A 21,952-nucleotide genomic window follows, 5' to 3' on the forward strand; every position below is an offset into this window, starting at 1 on the left:
TGTTTGTGGGAACATGAGTGTGTTGTTGTGTTTGTGCATCGTGGTGACCCAGAGGTTTGATCTGCTGTCAGATTAAAATCAAGACCAAGAAACTTTTCACTCCATCAGTTCAGAGAAGCAGAGAATTCTGGGAAAAATCATCATTTAGAGACTGAGATGAAAATAATGAGAATAAAGCAAAGATAAAGAGATGAAATAATAAATGAATCCCCTCTGCAGGCTGACAGTCACCTTCATCTTCTTCTTCAGCAGCAGACATTTGAAGACTGAACACAAACAGCCTGTTGGAGACTGAAGGTCTCAGTTTGACCAATCACACACTGACACATAGAAGCTCTGACACTTGAATGTTGCTGCCATGAAAGGATCATTTCACTGTTCAACTCACCAGAGTTTGTGGTTTTTCTTTCCCCTTTAAAACCTCCCACTCAGAGGAAAACCACACAACAGCTTGAGCTGAGCCGTCAATCAGCAGCAGCAGCCTCGTCTGTGGGCCGCAGGGGCTGATGGGAGGTTTGAGGAGGCGTCAGAAACCACGTGGCCCTGGTCTGGTCTCACAGCTCGTCCTTGTTTGGCCTCAGCTGCATCAGAGCTCCACTTCTCCCCAGGTTCACCAGAGGAAACACCACTGCACAAAATGCTTTTCCTCCCAGCTGCTGCTCTGTGCTGTCTGTGTTCAGGTGAGTGTTTCCAGCCAATCAGGAGCCAGCAAACTCCACCTGTGACACACTGTCACACTAACCTTCATCTACCTGTCTGTGTGTCCACAGCGTTGGTTGCCATGGCAGCAGAGCTGATTCAGGACCAGTTATCATTGACCAGGAGAGTTGGTGAATCAGTCTCCTTCACCTGTGGAGGAACTGACCAGTGTGATGCTGATTATGTAGACTGGTGGCAGAAGAAAGAGACAGAAACATTCATATTGATATTGTATATTCACAGGAAAAGTGGAAGAGTTTTTTCAAGTGATATTCATCCTCAGAAAGATGATTTCACAGCTGTTAATAAACAGAACGGCTGTGAGTTGAAGATAGAGAAAGTTCAACTCTCTCATTCAGCCTCCTACTACTGCTCCTGTTGGAAGGTTGCTCCCCACAGTGAGAAATGATCCCTGCAGCCTGAACAAAAACCAACAGATGAGCAGATGTCAAACAGTGTGTGTGACAGGAAGAGAGCAGTAAACCACAGCCCAGGTTCACATCTTTCACCTCCAGCTCAGACACTTGTTCTTGACTTTTGTCAGGATTTATTTTACTTGATATTATTTTGATATTTTCAGCTGATTTTTCAGCAGGTTTCCTGTTTTTTCATGTCGTCAGGACAAAGGAGAAACAAACATAATCCTCTGCTCTGAGCTGCTGCTGGAACAAAGTCCGTTCCTCCTTCACAATGTTCATCTCTCCATGAAAACATGTTCACCACTTGTTGATTGAACCTGTCAGTAGATTTCACCACATGATTACACATCAGGTCAGGACTTTATTCTTCTAGCAGCAGGTTATCAGGACGCTTTTATTTTGTTGGACACATTACCATCAGCTTCCTGTGGATGTTTCTGGTTCCCAGAGGATGAATCCTAACATTGATGGTGACCTCCTGACCTTTCCTCTGTCTCCACCATCAGGACACAGTTTCTCTACAACACTTCAGCTTCTTCAAAGTTACAGGCTTCATTTTTAATAAACTTATTCATATTGAAACTAATGAACTGAAAACTTTAAAGCTAAATTAAATTCTTTGTAACATTTAAAGCTGCAGAAATCAATATTTTATTTGAAATGATGACGACGTGTAATCAAGGGCAGACTGGTCACTGGGAGGTTTCCCGGTGGCTGTAACACAAACTGATACAATCAAAAGACAAACAAGCTAACATGCTAATACAGGTAGTGTTCCCAAGATTTAACCCACACAGTCAGTGCAGTACGCAGCGTTCAGGTGAAAGTGACCTTCCAGAATTTCCTCCACTGAAGAAACCAGGTTTTTCTCTAATATCAGGTCCCAGTAGATAAATCAGAGGCTGAATTTCTCTCCCAGTCCAACCAGTGCTAAAGTCAATACTGGTCTGGCTTTTTCAAGATGGAGAATCCTACAAGCTGCTAAAGGCTCCAGCTGGACTCAGAACTGGTTTTCTTCTCCTCCATGTGTCAATAACTTGATGCTCCATCATATTAACGTCTGTTTCATCAGTGTCGGCTACAGTAGCATGCTAACGTTAGCTAACTGCTGTTACCATTATGATGGTTGTGTCTGAAAGCTCTCTCAGTCACTCCTCCCTCCTCACTGTCCAGGTTGTTCTGTGTAGAGGACTGTACACTGAGCTCATCAGTAAAACTCTAAACTCTTTCAGACTCTCCCTGCGTCATTTCCTCCACATCCTTTTTCAGTCTTTCGCTGCCAGCGCAATGCATGATGGTACATATTGCCTGTTTAGTGACCATCGGTTGTTCACTACTTTTTATGATGCATTGTGGGATACTATGAGTCCACTATACAGGCTATAATAATTCTATGTGTTTGGTAAATGTTGCTGTCGCTAGCTGGCTAACTGTCAGTGTTGCTGTGGAGCATATCACAGCGATGCTAGCGTGGGCTAATGGTTGTGGTTCGATTGTTCTTGGAGGCTCTCGTGTCCACAGAGTAACTTTATTCAGGTGTGTGTTTAGTGGCTGCTTTCACTGGGATTCATGTCACCGTACTGAGAACATGAAGGGGGACCAGAGCTGTGGCCCACATTTGTTTTGGTCTGAGATGCTGGTAGTCGAGTGCGACATGTAGAGGCAGTGACGACTATTTACAGAACCTTTGTACCTAAAAACTACGATTCAGAAAACCACAGAGGAGGGATCCCTCTGTCAGGACGACACATGCAGGAGATGCTGAGTGTCCACAACAGACCAACATAACAAAATGACAACAAGGAAAACCAGGGTGACAAATATTATACACAGACTGTCAACATATATGGAGAATATAAAGGTACAAATACTGATAGAAAGTCAGAATGACATTAGTTGTGCAGGTGTTTGATCATAAACCAAAGTATTGGACAAAGTGAAAAGTGACCTGATGATGGCGCCAGATGAAAAGTCAGAGGATCACCAAAGTTCTTCCAGTTCATCCTGAGGGGACCATGAACGTCTGAACCAACTGAAATGGGAATATTTGTTGAGATATTTCAGTGAGAAGAAAAAAGAAAAGAGAAGAAGACACAGTCATGTTGATATGAACATTAGAGAAACACATGATGGAGCTGAAATCTGATCCTGGTTCATAATGTGGACTCGTTCAGCTCAGCTGACACATTCAGCAGCAGACAGGTTTTTGTATCAGTCTCTTTCACTGTGGGAACAGACAGATGGTACCCCATCTTTGGCTCTGGAACTAAACTGTATGTAACAGGTAAGAACAAACATTTATTTTCCTTCAGTTGTTTTATTGAAGAAGGTGAAAATGTGTTTTCAGTCAGTTTCTGCTGCTTCAGACTTTACATGTTAGTTTGTTCATAGTTAACAGAGAATCAACTCTGCAGCTTTGTTCCATCACAGAAGCTCAATAAATCTGAAAAGATGATTAAAACTCACTGTTTAGCTAAAATTCATCTTTATTTCTTTAAGAGACAGAAGAGTCCAAATTACTGAATTTTAGTGCAGTTGAAATGTTTCGTGCTTGATCATCTCAGTAATTCACATTTACTTTATTACAAGATGATAAACGATATGAAACATAATTTAATGAATGTTCAGAAGTATATTTCAAAAAGTATATCAAGCTAAATATATTAAGTACATTATTATCTACATTTCTAAAGAACAATAATAAACTTTATTTATAAAACACTTTTCACACACAGGACGCAGCTCAAAGTGCTCTGACAGATATAAAAGGAGAAAGAGAGTTAAGACACAGTAAGACAACGTGTTCAAAAACAAGGAAATCATTGAAGAAAATTCCTCTAAGAGCTCATTAAAATCTAAGTTTTTCAGGTATGTTTTCAGTCGTCCACTGAGCCCACCCCTCTAATATTTCTTGGTGGGGTCTTCCACAGTTGAAGTGCTTCACAAGGTTTATTTTGGGGACAGCCCTGCTGTAGAGGGTCTAAGGACTCGTGGAGACACATAAAACTACAGAGACTCAGTGATGGAAGAGGACACAAAACATTTCAGAGCTTTGTAGACAAGCAGAAGGACTGAGGTTACAGGGAGACAATAGTACAGGAGAAACCTGCTCTCTCCTCCTTCTTTTAAAGCAGCACAGCTCTCAATTAGTTGAAGTTTCTCCACTGAGTCGTCCAGTCTGCTTGAAATGAAAGCATGAAAGAGCTTCTCAGCATCTGTTAACTTACACACAGACGCACTTTGGCAAAATCTCTGAGGTGGAAGGAAGCTGTTTTGGGCACTTTGCTTATGAGGGATTAGATCAGAGTCTAAAATTACAATGAAATGGTTAAAACTGAGCGAGTGTTAGTGGTAGTTCATGTGATGGTTAATGTGATGGTAATGTGAATTGTGATTTATATACAATTTAAAGCTATTTTGAAGAAATAGTTATGAAATCATAGTTGTTTTTTTTTAAACTTAAATAGAGGATATGGCAATAAATATAAAAGATATAACTTAACATATAGGTGTGGCTTGTAATGATACATTTTATGTGAAAGTAAATATGTTATTTATTATAGGCCTATTGTGTATATTAAACACTATTAAAAACTAACAGAACTAAATAAGAGAATTATTTATTATATAAAATAAATATTTATTATTAATATAGTCATTATATAATAAATACATTACATATATACATATGTATGTAGATACAGATATAGATATGTGTGTTTCTGTCTTCCACATGTGACGTCTGAGACATGAGATGATAACTGTGATGTGAAGGTGAATCCAGTGTATGTGGGGACCTTTGTGCTGTATTGATGAGTAGCTGAGTGATCAGAGTCCATGTAGTTTCAGGATCAGACTGAATGCAGTGCAGTGCTGGAAGCTGCTGTTGACTGTGTGAATGTGTGTCTGTGCTGCTTGTTGCTGCTGTCAAACTTCAGATGAGCAGGTAGTGAAGCCCGTGGTGAGCGTGTACCCAGCAGCATCCAGAGCCCACCTGGAGGGGAGCAGCTCCCTGCTGTGTCTGGCCTCAGCCATGTTTCCTCCTCTGGTCCAGTTCTCCTGGAAAAGACAGAAGGAGGATGGTCCTCTGGAGGAGCTGCCCCCTGCTGAGGGAGAGCAGCTGGAGCTCACAGAGCCGGGACGCTCCGCCGCCATCAGAGTGGTCGATCGGGACGCTTTCTACACCTATAAATACAGCTGCTACGTCAAGCACGAGGGGGGCACAGTGGAGGCCCAAACACAACAAGGTGATGAAGGCTTGGTGACTGTGTTGAGCAGTGATTCAGCTTCATGTGGAGACGCTGTCAAAGAGAGCAGAGCAGCAGAGCTCTGACTGATTTCTCTCTGAATCCTTTTCTGTTGCAGTGGTTCCCCTGGATCCTCTCCAGCCTCAGTGCAGGGTGAAGCTGCTCTGTCTGCTGTACACAGTGCTGATAGTCAAGAGTCTGGTGTACTGCTGTGGACTCTCTCTGCTGATCATCCTCAGAAACAAGGGACCGTCCACCAACTGCACACATGCTGACTGACTGTTTTCTGCTCGCCTTTTCTCACCATCACTTCATCTCATTTATCTCTTTGATCACTGTTCAGATATTTGACTCAAATGTATCGTTTTATTCACAGAATTAGATATTGTCAGTCAAAAATATAAAAACAAATATACAAAAATATCTTCACTTTTCAGAAGTCTCTTATTTAGTTTTGTGATATGTTGATGATGTATTCTGTTGCCTCTTAATCCTGACTTGTGTAATAATAGAAAATGAAGCTGAATCTTTAGCTGCTTGACAGATATTGTATTGTTCATTTTTTTCTCTTCTTGTTTTTCATTTCAATACATCTTAGAAATAATTTTTTTTCAAATTATTTAAAGTGTTGAATAAAATTAAATAATCAGTGTTTATGGTTTGTCAGCCTCTCTTTTATTGATTTCCATTTGGCTTTGAGTCAAATTATCAGAAAAAATAAAAAATCTGTATTGACTATTTACACTGACACCTACATGTAACTTGACTCTGGGTGTAAGTAGCTCTTACTATACTTTCACACAGTGTCCTGAACAAAGGTACAGGATGATATGAATATAGGCACAGAGCTAAACAAGCACAACACTAAGAAAGATAAGCAAACATAAATATGTAGCTATTTGATACAAACAAGTAGGTGTGGATGTACCTCCAGGTTCACTGTTGGTTCCCCTGATCATTTAGGTTGTGTATTAATCTTTTATCATTGTGTCAGTGTGGATGTAAAACTCTACGCTGATGACACTGTTGTTTACACACATGAACCAGCACATTGAGCTGCTGTGAAACTACAGTTGTTATAAAAATGATCAAACAGCAGCTGGAAGAGACAGAGCTGAGGTTTAAATGTTGGTAAAATGTTGGGGGTGTTTTTCTGAATGTCCCAAATACAACTTCACTCTTAATACAAACTATAAGTAAACTAAGAATTATATTTATCTGACATGTTTCAAGTCAGAATCACAAAATGTTTCACAAAGACACAAGTTATATACACATTTTGAAAAAATAAAACATGTTGTATCGTAATATATAAGATAGATTCAACACACTTAAAAACTTTTTTTGAAACATGTTAAAAATGATGAGAAAATTATAAATTTTAAAATTTTAAAAATCAATTTGACTGTGACTTTCAAGAATCACTAAACATTAAGGATACAGATGCATTTCTGTGTCATCACTGTGTCATCTCTATAAATAATATTCAAATAACCATAGTATTGTTTTCCATAAAGAGGAAACCTGACCCAACACTTAACCTTTCACCTGCTGAGGCCGACTTCATTGAACTGACCCATAAGCAGTTGTGTATCTGAGCTACACTGACTGTGAAGCTAAAGCAGTACAACAGCGACACCTTCAGTTTTTGTCAGTGTTTAAACCAAGTGTTTTAACAGCTTCCACAGCCCAATACACAACACATCAGTGTAGTTGTGTTTCTGAGTCAGAGGAGAATAAAGTGAAATCTTGAGCCACATAACGACCAGTGTGAGTGAAGCACAGACAGCTACACTGATCACAACTGAAGCTTGAGTGGATTCACCAGAGGTCAGTGGGTCAGTGGGTTCATGAGGTGAACTGATTGAGATACAGACTCGTCTGACAACAGCTTTTGTTTTGTATCAACTGTAACCTACTGAAATAATGAGAGCTGAGGTGAACCAACATGGCCGCTCTAGTTCTGCCTCAAGAAGAGAACAACAACATGATGTGTTTGTCTCAGTGTGTTTGTGTTTGTGTCTCTGTGTGGTTTGTGGTTTGTTGGTCAGATTAATCAGAACAAATGGACTTTTTTTATTTTTAAATTTACAGTCAGGGACTCAGTGTTAAAAACTCTCATGGTTTCAATTTCAACTCTGTGAACTGTAATTTTCATTTACTTAATAATTAATTTGATTTATTAGCAAAGTGTGCTTCATATGATAAATAACTTATAATTTGATGATAAAATGACAACAACAAATTAATGTGAGGTAATAAAAGTGTGTGTGTGTGTGTGTGTGTGTGTGTGTGCGTGAGATCATATTTGCTGTGTGTCACTCTACAATTGATCTCAAGTCAATACACTTTCTTGGCCTGAAATATAATTTTAATATTATTTCATAATGTTACTTTTCTGTTGTTACAGGATTTTATAGCTACCATTTTTGTTGTGTTGTAATTTTTGTTCTTCATGATGATTTGGCAACATTTACTATCAATTTCTCTGCATCAAAATCTCATTGTAAGTAAATTGGATCCATAACACCACATCCCAACTTGAAAAGGGGTCAAATTTAATCCTTTCACAATAATAAAATGTAACATAATCAAATTAAACACATCTTTCTTTTCTAAAGGGAAATATTGGTTTGCTGAATTCCTGAAAATATGGAGGAGAATATTTGATGTAAATCAGCTGTTTATGTTGATTCGTATGTAGAACATTTACTTATTTGTGTTTAAAATTCACAGGAAACAGAGTGGATGGTTGTAGCTGTCATTGTGTTGTCAAAGTGAAAAGCCACAGCTAACGGTGTGGAGGCTGCAGAGCAGAAACCCACACAGCCGTCTGCTGCAGGAAAGGAAGTGTTGATTCTCTGTCAACAGTTTTTTATGAGTCCTAATAACCACTGAGAGCAGATTCATATCTGCTGCTGTGCACTCTCATGAACCCCCCTCCCTCTCTGTAGTTTGTCTCTGAGTGACACTTTTTTCCACTCAGCCCTCCACCCACACAGAGTTCAACTGAGCCCACAGACTCACAAAGACCAGCCGCCTGGAGGTCTCATCAGTGGGGTGTTTTTATGGGGATTTGGAGCTTTAGCAACCAAAGGTCACTTTACAGTTGACACTGCCAACAAGTGCTCCTACATAACTGACACAGGTTGTTTGTCAGGATCCTCCAACATGACACAAGTGAGTGTTTTCTGATCTGACGTCTCTACAATTTGAACAAAGACTAGTTTGAATTTCTCCACTTTTTTAGATGCTTAAGTAAATTTTATTATAACAATTTAAACACATTTTAATATGAAGCTTAAAGTATAACTCATGTCATAAATGAAACCTCGTAAAATATTTTTTAAAATAAAAATCATAAATGACATCCTATTGCATATGTAACATTATAGACACTTTCAGTAGATTGTAAATAATGTCATTATATGTATATTTGTATTTATTTAAAGTAGTTTCTGAATAATGTCTCATATCTAACTGAATATAATTTTCAAATTTAATGTTTCTAACTTGAATGGATTTGAATTAACTTGGCTGCTGTTGTATTTGTGTGTGTAAACAACAGTGTCATCAGCGTAGAGTTTTACATCCACACTGACACAGTTGTAAAAGCTGATTAATGTTGAAGTTAAATGATAAAAACACACAACACTGATTCTTTTGGTAAATCCACACCCACACCTACTTGATTTTGTATGAAAGCTGTGTGTTTGTGTTTGCTGTTCTTGGTTTGGCTTTGTTCTCCTGGTTAAACTGTTTGCTTATATTTGTATCTTTCTCTCCATTTGTTCTTAGAGCTTTATTAAACTTTACTCAGAGCAGTTTACCCCCAGAGTCAAATTACTTGTAGGTGTCAATATATCTGACCAATATAGTTGAGTCTGTTTCTAATTATTTGATATTAAAACAACATTTAAATCTATGAAAACCATGATGTTTATTATCATATTGAGAATGTTACAGTGAATGAATTTGACAAACCAGCCACATTCTACAGAAAGTCTTAAAAAGTAACATAAGAACAGAAAACATACAATAAACAAAAGAATGTTTATGAGACAACTAATGATTCAGCTGAATTTTCTATTAATATACAAGTTGCATTTAAAAGTGGATATAGAGCATGAAAACAAGACTAAAATACAGTTTAAATTTAGAAACTTCAAACTATTTGTGTTATATATGATATATGTATTTATTATATTTTAGACTGACTGTATCAAACCTGTGGATAAAAAGACACATTTAATATTTGAACAGTGATCAAAGAGATAAATGAGATGAAGTGATGGAGAGAAAAGGCGAGCAGAAAACAGTCAGTCAGCATGTGTGCAGTTGGTGGACAGTCCCTTGTTTCTGAGGATGATCAGCAGAGAGAGTCCACAGCAGTACACCAGACTCTTGACTATCAGCACTGTGTACAGCAGACAGAGCAGCTTCACCCTGCACTGAGGCTGGAGAGGATCCAGGGGAACCACTGCAACAGAAAAGGATTCAGAGAGAAATCAGTCAGAGCTCTGCTCCTCTGCTCTCTTTGACAGCGTCTCCACATGAAGCTGAATCACTGCTCAACACAGTCACCAAGCCTTCATCACCTTGTTGTGTTTGGGCCTCCACTGTGCCCCCCTCGTGCTTGACGTAGCAGCTGTATTTATAGGTGTAGAAAGCGTCCCGATCGACCACTCTGATGGCGGCGGAGCGTCCCGGCTCTGTGAGCTCCAGCTGCTCTCCCTCAGCAGGGGGCAGCTCCTCCAGAGGACCATCCTCCTTCTGTCTTTTCCAGGAGAACTGGACCAGAGGAGGAAACATGGCTGAGGCCAGACACAGCAGGGAGCTGCTCCCCTCCAGGTGGGCTCTGGATGCTGCTGGGTACACGCTCACCACGGGCTTCACTACCTGCTCATCTGAAGTTTGACAGCAGCAACAAGCAGCACAGACACACATTCACACAGTCAACAGCAGCTTCCAGCACTGCACTGCGTTCAGTCTGATCCTGAAACTACATGGACTCTGATCACTCAGCTACTCATCAATACAGCACAAAGGTCCCCACATACACTGGATTCACCTTCACATATATTTACTCTGCTGTATATCATAGTTATATATTATGTATATCATCAGAGAAACATCAGGTTCAACAAAGTCAATGATGGAAACACTATTTAAATTCTTTATATTCATATTTCACTTTTACAGATCACAAGATTAGAATAAATGTGTCATTATAATATTCTATTTGTGTATTTGCGATATTTGAATTATACCATAACCAAAATACATATTAAATATTATTTAAGATACAACGACAGTCATAAGATATATATATATATATATATATATATATATATATATATATATATATATATATATATATATATATATAGTATAAACCAAATATTTCATGTTAAGAAAAACATGACAGGATTTTTTCCAAATATAAAAAACTAAAAACATTTACCATGATTTATTCTGACAATATATATTATTACAAATGAAGCGCGCATGCATTTTTTTATTTTCTTATATGGTATAATTTATTACAGCAGGTGTCTCTCTGACAATACCATTAGTAAATTTAAAGAAAGGATCCCATCAGTACTTAGCCCACTGCCATGTATCAATGCAGTAGGGAACAGCTCTCTTAACTTCACACCCACACAGGTTGATGATCTTGTTGACAGTACTGTAGCCTCACTGCGTGCAACTCTAGACACTGTGGCCCCTCTGAGGAAGAAGGTAGTGAGTCAGAGAAGGCTAGCTCCATGGTACAACTCAGAAACACGAGCTTTAAAGCAAAATTCAAGGAAACTAGAAAGAAGGTGGCGTTCTACTAACCTGGAAGAATCTCTAAAGGCTTGGAAAGACAGCCTATTGGCATATAAAAAAAGCCTCCGTAAAGCCAGAACATCCTATTATTCATCATTGATAGAAGAAAACAAGAACAATCCCAGGTTTCTGTTCAGCACTGTAGCCAGGCTGACAGACAGCCACAGCTCTGTTGACCCATCTATACCTTTAGCCCTCAGTTGTAATGACTTTATGAGCTTCTTTACAAATAAAATTGTCTCTGTTAGAGAAAAAATTCACCATCTCCTCCCCACAGCTGGCTCAGATGTACTGTCCAGTTCAGCAGCCTCAGAGTCGACTGTAACTGGCTTATATTTTGACTGTTTCTCTCCTGTACATCTCCCTGAGCTCACTTCAACAGTTTCATCATCTAAACCATCGACTTGTCTTCTTGACCCCGTTCCAACAAGGTTGTTCAAAGAAGTTTTTCCTTTAATTGACACCTCTATATTAAGTCTGATTAACTTATCTTTATCAACTGGTTATGTACCGCAGGCTTTTAAAGTTGCAGTAATTAAACCTCTACTTAAAAAGCCTACTCTTGATCCTGATGTTTTAGCCAATTATAGACCTATATCCAACCTCCCCTTTATTTCCAAAATCCTTGAGAAGGTTGTTGCAAACCAGTTATGTGATTACTTGCACAGGAATGGTTTGTTTGAAGATTTTCAGTCAGGTTTTAGAGTCCATCATAGCACAGAAACAGCTCTGGTTAAGGTTACCAATGATCTCCTCATAGCTTCAGACAATGGACTTGTCTCTGTACTTGTCCTACTAGATCTTAGTGCCGCATTTGACACCATTGATCATAAGATTTTATTACAGAGACTAGAACATATGGTCGGCATCAAAGGAACCACACTAAGCTGGTTTAAGTCATATCTGTCAGATAGACTCCAGTTTGTTCATGTTAATAATGACTCCTCTATCATCACAGAAGTTAGTCATGGAGTTCCACAAGGTTCTGTGCTAGGACCAATGCTCTTCACTCTATATATGCTCCCTCTGGGAAACATTATTAGGAGGCGCCAGATGAATTTCCATTGTTACGCAGATGACACCCAGCTGTACTTATCCATGAAGCCAGGTGAGACTAACCAGGTAGCCAAGCTTCAGGTGTGTCTTAAGGACATAAAAATCTGGATGACCAGTAATTTCTTACTCTTAAATTCAGACAAAACTGAAGTTATTGTAATTGGCCCAAAACACCTCAGAGATACACTATGTGATAATATACTGACTCTGGATGACATCACCTTGGCCTCCAGTGCTACAGTCAGAAACCTTGGTGTCATTTTTGACCAGGACTTGTCCTTTACTTCACATATAAAGCAAGTCTCTAGGACAGCCTTCTTCCACCTGCGCAATATTGCTAAAATCAGACCCATTCTGTGTCTAAAGGATGCTGAAAAACTAGTTCATGCATTTGTTACCTCAAGACTGGACTACTGTAACTCTTTATTGTCAGGATGTCCCAAAAATTCAGTAAAAAGCCTCCAATTGATCCAGAATGCGGCAGCACGAGTACTGACAGGAACTAGGAAACGGGATCACATCTCTCCTGTGTTAGCCTCTCTGCATTGGCTCCCTGTAAAATCCAGGATAGAATTTAAAATCCTCCTCCTCACCTACAAAGCCATTCATGGTCAGGCACCATCGTACCTTGGAGAGGTCATAGTTCCCTATTTTCCCAATAGGACACTTCGCTCTCTAAATGCAGGTCAACTTGTGGTTCCCAGAGTTTGTAAGAGTAGAATGGGGGGCAGAGCCTTCAGCTATCAGGCTCCTCTCCTGTGGAACCAGCTCCCAGTGTGGGTTCGGGAGGCAGACACCCTCTCTACCTTTAAGATCAGGCTTAAAACTGTCTTGTTTAGTAAAGCTTATAGTTAAGGCTGGCTCGGGTATGTCCTGACCCATCCCTTAGTTATGCTGCTATAGAGCTAGACTGCCGGGGGATTCCCATGATTCACTGGGCGCTCTCTCTCTATTTCTGTCTCTCTCCCTCTCTCTCTCTCGATGACTTCATGCCATTAACTTTGTATTTTTTCTCTCCCGTAGTTTGTGCTTCTCCTCTCTCTCCCTCTCTCTGTCCTCATTCTGCAGGTCTCTCTGCCTCTGGAGCAGCAGGATCCAGATCCACCACTACTCATCTTTACTATTAACCACTGTTACCTGTCATTATTATTGATAACACCATTACCGACACAGCTGTTCCTGGTCTCTCTCTCTCTCTCTCTCTCTTCTCTCCCCTCTCCTCCCCCTCCCCCTCTTTCTATCTTCTCCTAAACCCAACTGGTCGAGGCAGACGGCTGCCCCCCCTGAGCCCGGTTCTGTTGGAGGTTTCTTCCTGTTAAAAGGGAGTTTTTCCTCCCCCCTGTCGCCAAGCGCTTGCTCTTTGTGGGAACTCTTGGGTTTATTCTGTAACAAAGTAAGGTCTTGACCTGACCCTGTAAAGAGCCTTGAGATAATGTAGATTATGATTTGGCGCTATACAAATAAAATTGAATTGAATTGAATTGAATTTTTTGCTCATAAAAATATTAACATTTATTTCATGTTATTAAATCCTATTTTGTATTGTAGATAAATGTATCATATATTATATAAGAATAAAAAAATTATTACTCTGACAATTTTAGATAAATTCTAAATTAAACTAAGAACATGTTTTAGTGAAATATTCTATATACAGTCATATAAATGACAGTTATTAGCACCAAACTGATATAATTAAAACAATATAGACTAATTATATTCAAATAATACCAAATATATTTTACATCGTTGTTGATGTATTTTGCACATTTAGACACATTCACCATTATTTGAATTGTGGTTAAATTCATTAGGTGAACAAATTAAACATTATACAAATATATTTACTGTGAATCACTGTAAGATATACTGTGAAGGTATAGATCTACAGTATATATCATCCTGCATGATATATTATATCCATAGAAAATCTATTTGTCACTTTATTAATTTAATAGAACCTTTACTCTTAATTATTTAACATTATATCATCTGTATAAATATTAAATGTAATATTGTACAATATACATATTTTTCCTTAAATTAAGTGGTTGTTGTTGTTGTTGTTGTTGTTGTTGTTGTTGTTCAGATGAATATTTATATAAAATACATTTTTCATCAGACAGTAACTGTATTAATTTACTGTATTTACCAGCATAAACTTTTGAAACATCATTTCCCGTCAAGGAAAATAAGGTTTAAAAACATGTAAGTTTGAAGAATCAGAGTGAATCTGAAGAATCCTGCTCATCACTGAAATTCACTTTGATTCACTGGACATTTGGTACAAAAAGTCAACTGAGCAGGAAAATCCTCCACAGTCCTTCATGTAGAAGTGAGTTGATTTGAGCCGAGAGAAGAGAGAAAAGAAAAGCAGTCTGATGATTCATGAAGCAGCAGCTGATGAGAATCCAGAATGCACTTACAAGATCACACTTTCTGGACTCTTCAAAACCTTTTTAGCTCCAGCAGATATAAAGAATTCCTTCTGCTGTGCACTGAGATTTAAACATCTTTTCACAAATGATTCAACTTTTTCACTGAAGAACGGCTGCATCAGGAACTTTGTACTAACTATGAACAAACTAACATGTAAAGTCTGAAGCAGCAGAAACTGACTGAAAACACATTTTCAACTTCTTCAGTCAAACAACTGAAGGAAAATAAATGTTTGTTCTTACCTGTTACATACAGTTTAGCTCCAGAGCCAAAGATGAGGTAGTACCAGCCTGTTCCCACAGTGAAAGAGACTGATACAAAAACCTGTCTGCTGCTGAATGTGTCAGCTGAGCTGAACGAGTCCACATTATGAACCAGGATCAGATTTCAGCTCCATCATGTGTTTCTCTAATGTTCATATCAACATGACTGTGTCTTCTTCTCTTTTCTTTTTTCTTCTCACTGAAATATCTCAACAAATATTCCCATTTCAGTTGGTTCAGACGTTCATGGTCCCCTCAGGATGAACTGGAAGAACTTTGGTGATCCTCTGACTTTTCATCTGGCGCCATCATCAGGTCACTTTTCACTTTGTCCAATACTTTGGTTTATGATCAAACACCTGCACAACTAATGACGTTCCCATCAGCCTCAGCTGCTCTTTGTTCTCAGGACTAATGTACATGTTAGCTAACGTTAGCATGCTAACACTCTTAGAGCTGCTTCAACATCACATTGACATTTGTAAAGATGTTTGTAAGGGATGCTGGACCTAAACACAGGAGCCCTCTGTTAGTTTCCTGTTTCAAACTGATGTTTAACGTTGTCTCTTTGAACCACCATCGTTCTACAACCTTCACCACGTGGTTATTATTGTCACCATGACAACAAGGCTCCTCTAACCTTAACAAAGTGCTGATTTTAACCCAAACCATGATCCTTCCTTAAACCAAACCAAACCTTAACCATATTGCTGTCACATCATGAAACCAACAAGTCCTTCAACCTAAATGACCATATAAGTCCTTTGTCCCGACGCTCTGATACGACCAATGGGAGTGTTTCCTGAATTTCCACTCTGGCGGCAGGAGAGACGCCACAGATAAGCTTAAAGCCAGAAACACACTGGATGTGTGGCGTGAGCGTGCACGTCATGTGATCTAGAGGTTCAACATCTCACCTATTTTTATCACGTGATGAGCTTCTCCAAGAAAAAAGACCTGCTGATGTCATAGTGACATCATAGCAGCGACATAAACCTGACACCTTTCACTGCAGTTGTCTTTGTCCAGTCTGAATCTAAAGATGATGAAAAAATATCAATATATATTTGAAGCATGTGAGCAGCTGCATGTGGAGACTGTGGTGTTTTAGGGACATTTTCTGTCAAAGATCAGTCAGAAATGAATTTATAATGAAAAGAAATCCAACATTCAAGTCACCTACAAACTCTCTGTAGAGAGACGGAGCTGGAAGCAGCGGTGACACAGCAGACACACAGCCGCTGTCAACACACACACGTGTTTCTCTGCAGCAGGTCAGCCACGCAGCCGCCACACACACGCAGCACAGGCAGTGTGTTCCCGCTGTAAAACCCACTGCTGACACATAAATCAAACTGACCCTTTGATGCTGCGACAGTGCTGTGGTAAACCTGGTTAGTTTAGGTGAAGATCCTGGTTTGGGTTCAAATAAGTACTGAGTTAACATCACAGGACCTTCGTCACCATGGTTACAACAACAAACACGTGGTTCAGGTCGTCATGGTTACAACAATAATCAGGTTGAGGTCAGGGAACGATGGTGGTGACGCTTTAAACAAACCCACAGTGACTCTGTTGGAGATGAAATGAACAGCGGTCTCCTGTGATAAAGTCCAATGTTCTGTTGATGAAGTGTAATAACTCTGATCCTCTGACTCTTCATCAAGCTCCATCATCATTTGATTCATTTAGTTCCTCTGATTGTTTTCTCTTCATCTGGTTTTCTGCTTGTGCTTCTGTGTTTCTTCTTCGTCCTCACTGTGTGGAACAACAGGAAAGCTGCTGAAATATCGGATCAAAATATGAATCAATATCAGAGAAAAGTCAAGAACAAGTGTCTGAGCTGGAGGTGAAAGATGTGAACCTGGGCTGTGGTTTACTGCTCTCTTCCTGCCACAAACACTGTTTGACATCTGCTCATCTGTTGGTTTTTGTTCAGGCTGCAGGGATCATTTCTCACTGTGGGGACCAGACTTCCAACAGGAGCAGTAGTAGGAGGCTGAATGAGAGAGTTGAACTTTCTCTATCTTCAACTCACAGCCGTTCTGTTTATTAACAACTGTGAAATCATCTTTCTGAGGATGGTTGTCATTTGAAAAAACTCTTCCACTGCTCTTGAGAATATACAATATGTATAAGAATGTTTCTGTCTCTTTCTTCTGCCACCAGTCTACATAATCAGCATCACACTGGTCAGTTCCTCCACAGGTGAAGGAGACTGATTCACCAACTCTCCTGGTCAATGATAACTGGTCCTGGATCAGCTGTGCTGCCATGGCAACCAGCGCTGATGAGACACAGACAGGTAGATGAAGGTTAGTGTGACAGTGTGTCACAGGTGGAGTTTGCTGGCTCCTGATTGGCTGGAAACACTCACCTGAACACAGACAGCACAGAGCAGCAGCTGGGAGGAAAAGCATTTTGTGCAGTGGTGTTTCCTCTGGTGAACCTGGGGAGAAGTGGAGCTCTGATGCAGCTGAGGCCAAACAAGGACGAGCTGTGAGACCAGACCAGGGCCACGTGGTTTCTGACGCCTCCTCAAACCTCCCATCAGCCCCTGCGGCCCACAGACGAGGCTGCTGCTGCTGATTGACGGCTCAGCTCAAGCTGTTGTGTGGTTTTCCTCTGAGTGGGAGGTTTTAAAGGGGAAAGAAAAACCACAAACTCTGGTGAGTTGAACAGTGAAATGATCCTTTCATGGCAGCAACATTCAAGTGTCAGAGCTTCTATGTGTCAGTGTGTGATTGGTCAAACTGAGACCTTCAGTCTCCAACAGGCTGTTTGTGTTCAGTCTTCAAATGTTTTCCAGAGAGATCAGGACCCTGAACCCTGAACCTGGTCCTGATCATCAGTCCAGCAGCTTCTATGGCTGCCGTCAGTGTGTGTGGCAAAATGTGAAGCTCTCTGGAACAAAGCTGTCAATGAATATTTACCACATATGTCTCTGCTTCAACATATAAACTGTATGAAGGATTTGTTACTGTTGTTTTGTTGTACTTTTCTTTCTTTTTCTTTTTCTCTCTCTTTCCTTCTGGTAGTGTCACCTCTGCACTGACCGTGCATTTTTATCATTGATACTGTTTTTATTATTGTTATTATTATTTAACATTATTAACATTATTAACATTATTTAATATTATTTAACTGTGGATTGTTGACTCCGTCCGGGACCCGATCAAGGATGTCTCCATGGCAACTTGCTGTGTTATCGCGATGACACCCTGCGAACTGAGGCACTGATTGTGAACTAGACGAAGCGACTCCCCAGGCCTATGCACACACACACATTCACGGACACCTCTTACATGTACATATGCAACTCACAACCCAACCCCATCCCACGCCTTCGCCGCTTCCTCCCATCCAGCGCGGCGGGCGGGGTCCGATAGCTGCGCCTTAAATGGCAGCGGCTGCGGCTGGCTGCCTGTCTGCACTGGAATCACCTCCTCCCCCCTTTCCCCCCTCCCCTGGAGCAAGTTGTCTTGAGTCACTGTGTTGTAAGATGTGTTTGTTTATATATGCCTATGTTGCTGAGGTTTTTTTCCCGAATCCCACACTGTACCCCCCCCCCCCCCCCCCCCCCCAGGAGTATAGTTTGGGTTCTGTTATTTTTTTCTCCTCTCCTCTCCACTTGTTTTTTCCCCATTCCTCCTTTTTAAATGGCGCCGCAGATGGCTGCCTCGGTGTTTTGGTGCGCTCTGCACCATTCACCAGAACAAATTCCTTGTACGTGAAAACATACTTGGCAATAAACCTGATTCTGATTCTGATTCTGATTCTGATTCTGATTTATTGTGTTTTTATCATATATGGTGGGGGTTAGTTTCTAGTCTGGGAAAGGATTCAATAAAATTCAAGTGTAAATTAACATCAAGTAGAAATACTCAAGTGAAAAACAAGTTCCTCAAAACTACACAGTACTTTCCTTAACTTCATTATTATTATTATTATTATTCATCTACTGCTGCTTTATATTAAACTGTAAATTACATAAAGTCAGTTAAAGTCAACGAGACAAAATCTCGAAATGTTGTTTAGATTTTTTGTCAGATTTTATTTCAACAGTTTATGATTCAGAACAAAATCTTGTCATTAACCCAATATCATTTTATATTTCAGATATTGTGTGTAGCAGAATGTTTGTGTGTCGTTTCAAGAATGAAAGTATTTGCAGTGTAACATGAATGTCTGAATATTTCTGTTAATTAGCAACTACATTATTTCTTGTAGTTGTTTGTCTTCTGTCTAGAAATTTTATCCTCTAATCTTAATTTGTATAAAATATGAATCTGTTCACCTACAGACACACTGAGAAATTAAATATTAATAAATCTTCAATAAAAGTTTTGACAGCAGATTCTTAAACAGCTGAAACAAACAGAAATATATGAGTCACCAGTTTTCAAACCAAATTTAACTCTCACTTTTTCTTATGTAAAATATTTTATATCATAATAAAAGATGTTTTTACACTGAGGCTGTGACTCTGAACCTGTGGATCAGCTCCAGCTGCTCTGTGCTGCTGCTGACACTCTGCTGCCCCCTGGAGGCTGCAACTACACACTGATTCCAACCGTGGGCCTAAAATACTTCCACTGCTCTGACCACCACAATGCCTGTGAGTGTGTTCATCACTTGTATTTCCTCCTGTGTTTCATTTTCAATTTCACATCTAAATTTGTATAAAACATCAGGTTGTACACAGTGGCCTCAGAAAGTATTCACACATCTTCTCTTCATTATGCTGTTCATTCATTTTAAATTTGATAAAATTACCTGTTAATTAATCAACACTCAATAACCTGTAAACACAAAGTGGAATTGTTTTTAGAAGTTGTTCTGCAAATGTATTAAAACCGAAAATCTGAAATCTCTTGTTGACAGAAGTTTTCAGACACTTTGCTGTGGCTCCAGACTGTGGTCAGCTGTTTCCTGTTCACTTTAATTATCCTTGAGATGAGTCTGACTGGAGTCCACCTGTGACAAACTGAAGTGATTGGACATGGTTTAGAAAGGCTCACACACCTGTGTGTTTAAAGTCCCACAGTTCATTCTGCACATCAGGACAAAATCCCTGAAGTGCAGTGACCTCTGACCTCTGTGATAAAACTGTGTTTAAACTGTGAATAAAAGGTTCAGCCCAACCGAGAACCAGACAAGAAGAGAACAACGGTCCCTAACAGAGCTCCAGACGTCCTCTGCAGGATGGAGAACCTGCTGAAGGACAACCATCTCAGCAGGCGTCCATCAATCTGGTCATTAGTGATTAGTCATTAGTGTTCCAACATCTGGAATGGAAACAGAAACTGCTATCACAACTAGAGATTGATGAGGTGCAACAACACATGCTACGGCAAGGGGGAGTCAGGACAACAGGTCATGGGGGAGATATCATCATCCCCACACCACGAGAATGGGCACCAAGCCCCAACATCAAGCACACAGTCCCTTAACGCAAGGGCAGCTGACCTGAGATTGAAGCTCATGACCAAGATGGACACCTGCCATCCCTACCAAGGCTAAGTGACAAAGTACCCTGTGAGAGTCTGCTAGAAGATGTGAATGCAGCACTACAGACTATCCCTTCTAAGACCATCACTGAGACCAGTGAGCTGATATACACCACAGCAACAGTGATGCTAGAGATGCTTGGCTACAAGTTGAACAATATAAGCTACAAAGGACATGCCCCATCAAGGAGGTTAGAGGCCAAGATCAGGGCAACAGAAGCTAGTCAGCTCTCAGAGGTACAGAAAGGTGTGATGAAGAATGAGATACCTAGAAAGTACAACAAACTGTCTATACCTGAGGCACTGGAGACTGCCAAACAAAGACTCACAGCCCTGGCTACCTGCCTGAAGGTGGGAGGTTAAACAGGATACCAGGAGAGCGAAGCACCAGTTACGGGTCGATAGAGCAGACACTCGAGACTGCAAGACCGGGCGGACCGACCTGTGCACCGCCTGGATTGACCACAAGATATCAGTCATTTACCTGCTGTCACAGGTCAAAGTGTCTGCCACAAAAAAACAAACCAGGTACTACCACTACTACTACTACTCTACTACTGTTACCAGGTACTACCACTACTACTACTCTACTACTGTTACCAGGTACTACCACTACTACTACTCTACTGCTCTTACCAGGTACTACCACTACTACTACTCTACTACTGTTACCAGGTACTACCACTACTACTACTCTACTGCTGTTACCAGGTACTACCACTACTACTACTCTACTACTGTTACCAGGTACTACCACTACTACTACTCTACTGCTCTTACCAGGTACTACCACTACTACTTTACTACTGTTACCAGGTACTACCACTACTACTACTCTACTGCTCTTACCAGGTACTACCACTACTACTTTACTGCTGTTACCAGGTACTACCACTACTACTTTACTACTGTTACCAGGTACTACCACTACTACTACTCTACTGCTGTTACCAGGTACTACCACTACTACTACTCTACTACTGTTACAAGGTACTACCACTACTACTACTCTACTGCTGTTACCAGGTACTACCACTACTACTACTCTACTACTGTTACCAGGTACTACCACTACTACTACTCTACTACTGTTTTCCTCTGAACCATCAAAACTCTCAATGGGAGGGTAATACCACAAGAACAGATCCACCCAGGGATGAGACTGAACAATACTGGAAGAACATACGGGAGAAAGAAGCATCGCATGTCACCAATGCTCAGTGGCTTGCGGAACTAAGAGCAGACCACAGCAATCTCCCAGAACATGATCCAGTAACCATCACAATGGCAGACATCCAAGAAAGAGTGTCAGGCATGAAGAATGGACAGCATCAGGCCCTGACATGATCCACACCTACTGGCTAAAGAAACTAACAGCTCCATGAATGCCTAGCAGCACAAATGAAGCAGCTGCTGATGGATGGAACCCACCCAGAGTGGTTGACCCGAGGATGGACAGTCCTGATCAAGGATTCTCAGAGGGGAGC

General features: G+C 40.3%; 1 long non-coding RNA gene and 1 pseudogene across 1 annotated transcript in view; one reads left to right on the forward strand and one right to left on the reverse strand.

The window, feature by feature from the left end:
• Positions 1-9,286: 9,286 nt before the first annotated feature.
• On the reverse strand, positions 9,287-15,079 carry LOC139629713 (uncharacterized; annotated as a pseudogene).
• A 6,669-nt stretch (positions 15,080-21,748) lies between these two features.
• The window catches only part of LOC139629698 (uncharacterized), a 2,886-nt gene continuing 2,682 nt past the window's right edge, over positions 21,749-21,952 (forward strand). Inside the window, exon 1 of the long non-coding RNA XR_011693026.1 lies at positions 21,749-21,952. This exon is cut by the window's right edge and continues 291 nt beyond it. This is a non-coding gene — a long non-coding RNA (uncharacterized lncRNA).

The sequence above is a fragment of the Trachinotus anak genome, unplaced genomic scaffold (assembly GCF_046630095.1).
Source record: "Trachinotus anak isolate AG129_WGS33_773 ecotype Australia unplaced genomic scaffold, CSIRO_AGI_Tana_v1 ptg000012l, whole genome shotgun sequence".
In the NCBI taxonomy this organism is placed as follows: domain Eukaryota; kingdom Metazoa; phylum Chordata; class Actinopteri; order Carangiformes; family Carangidae; genus Trachinotus; species Trachinotus anak.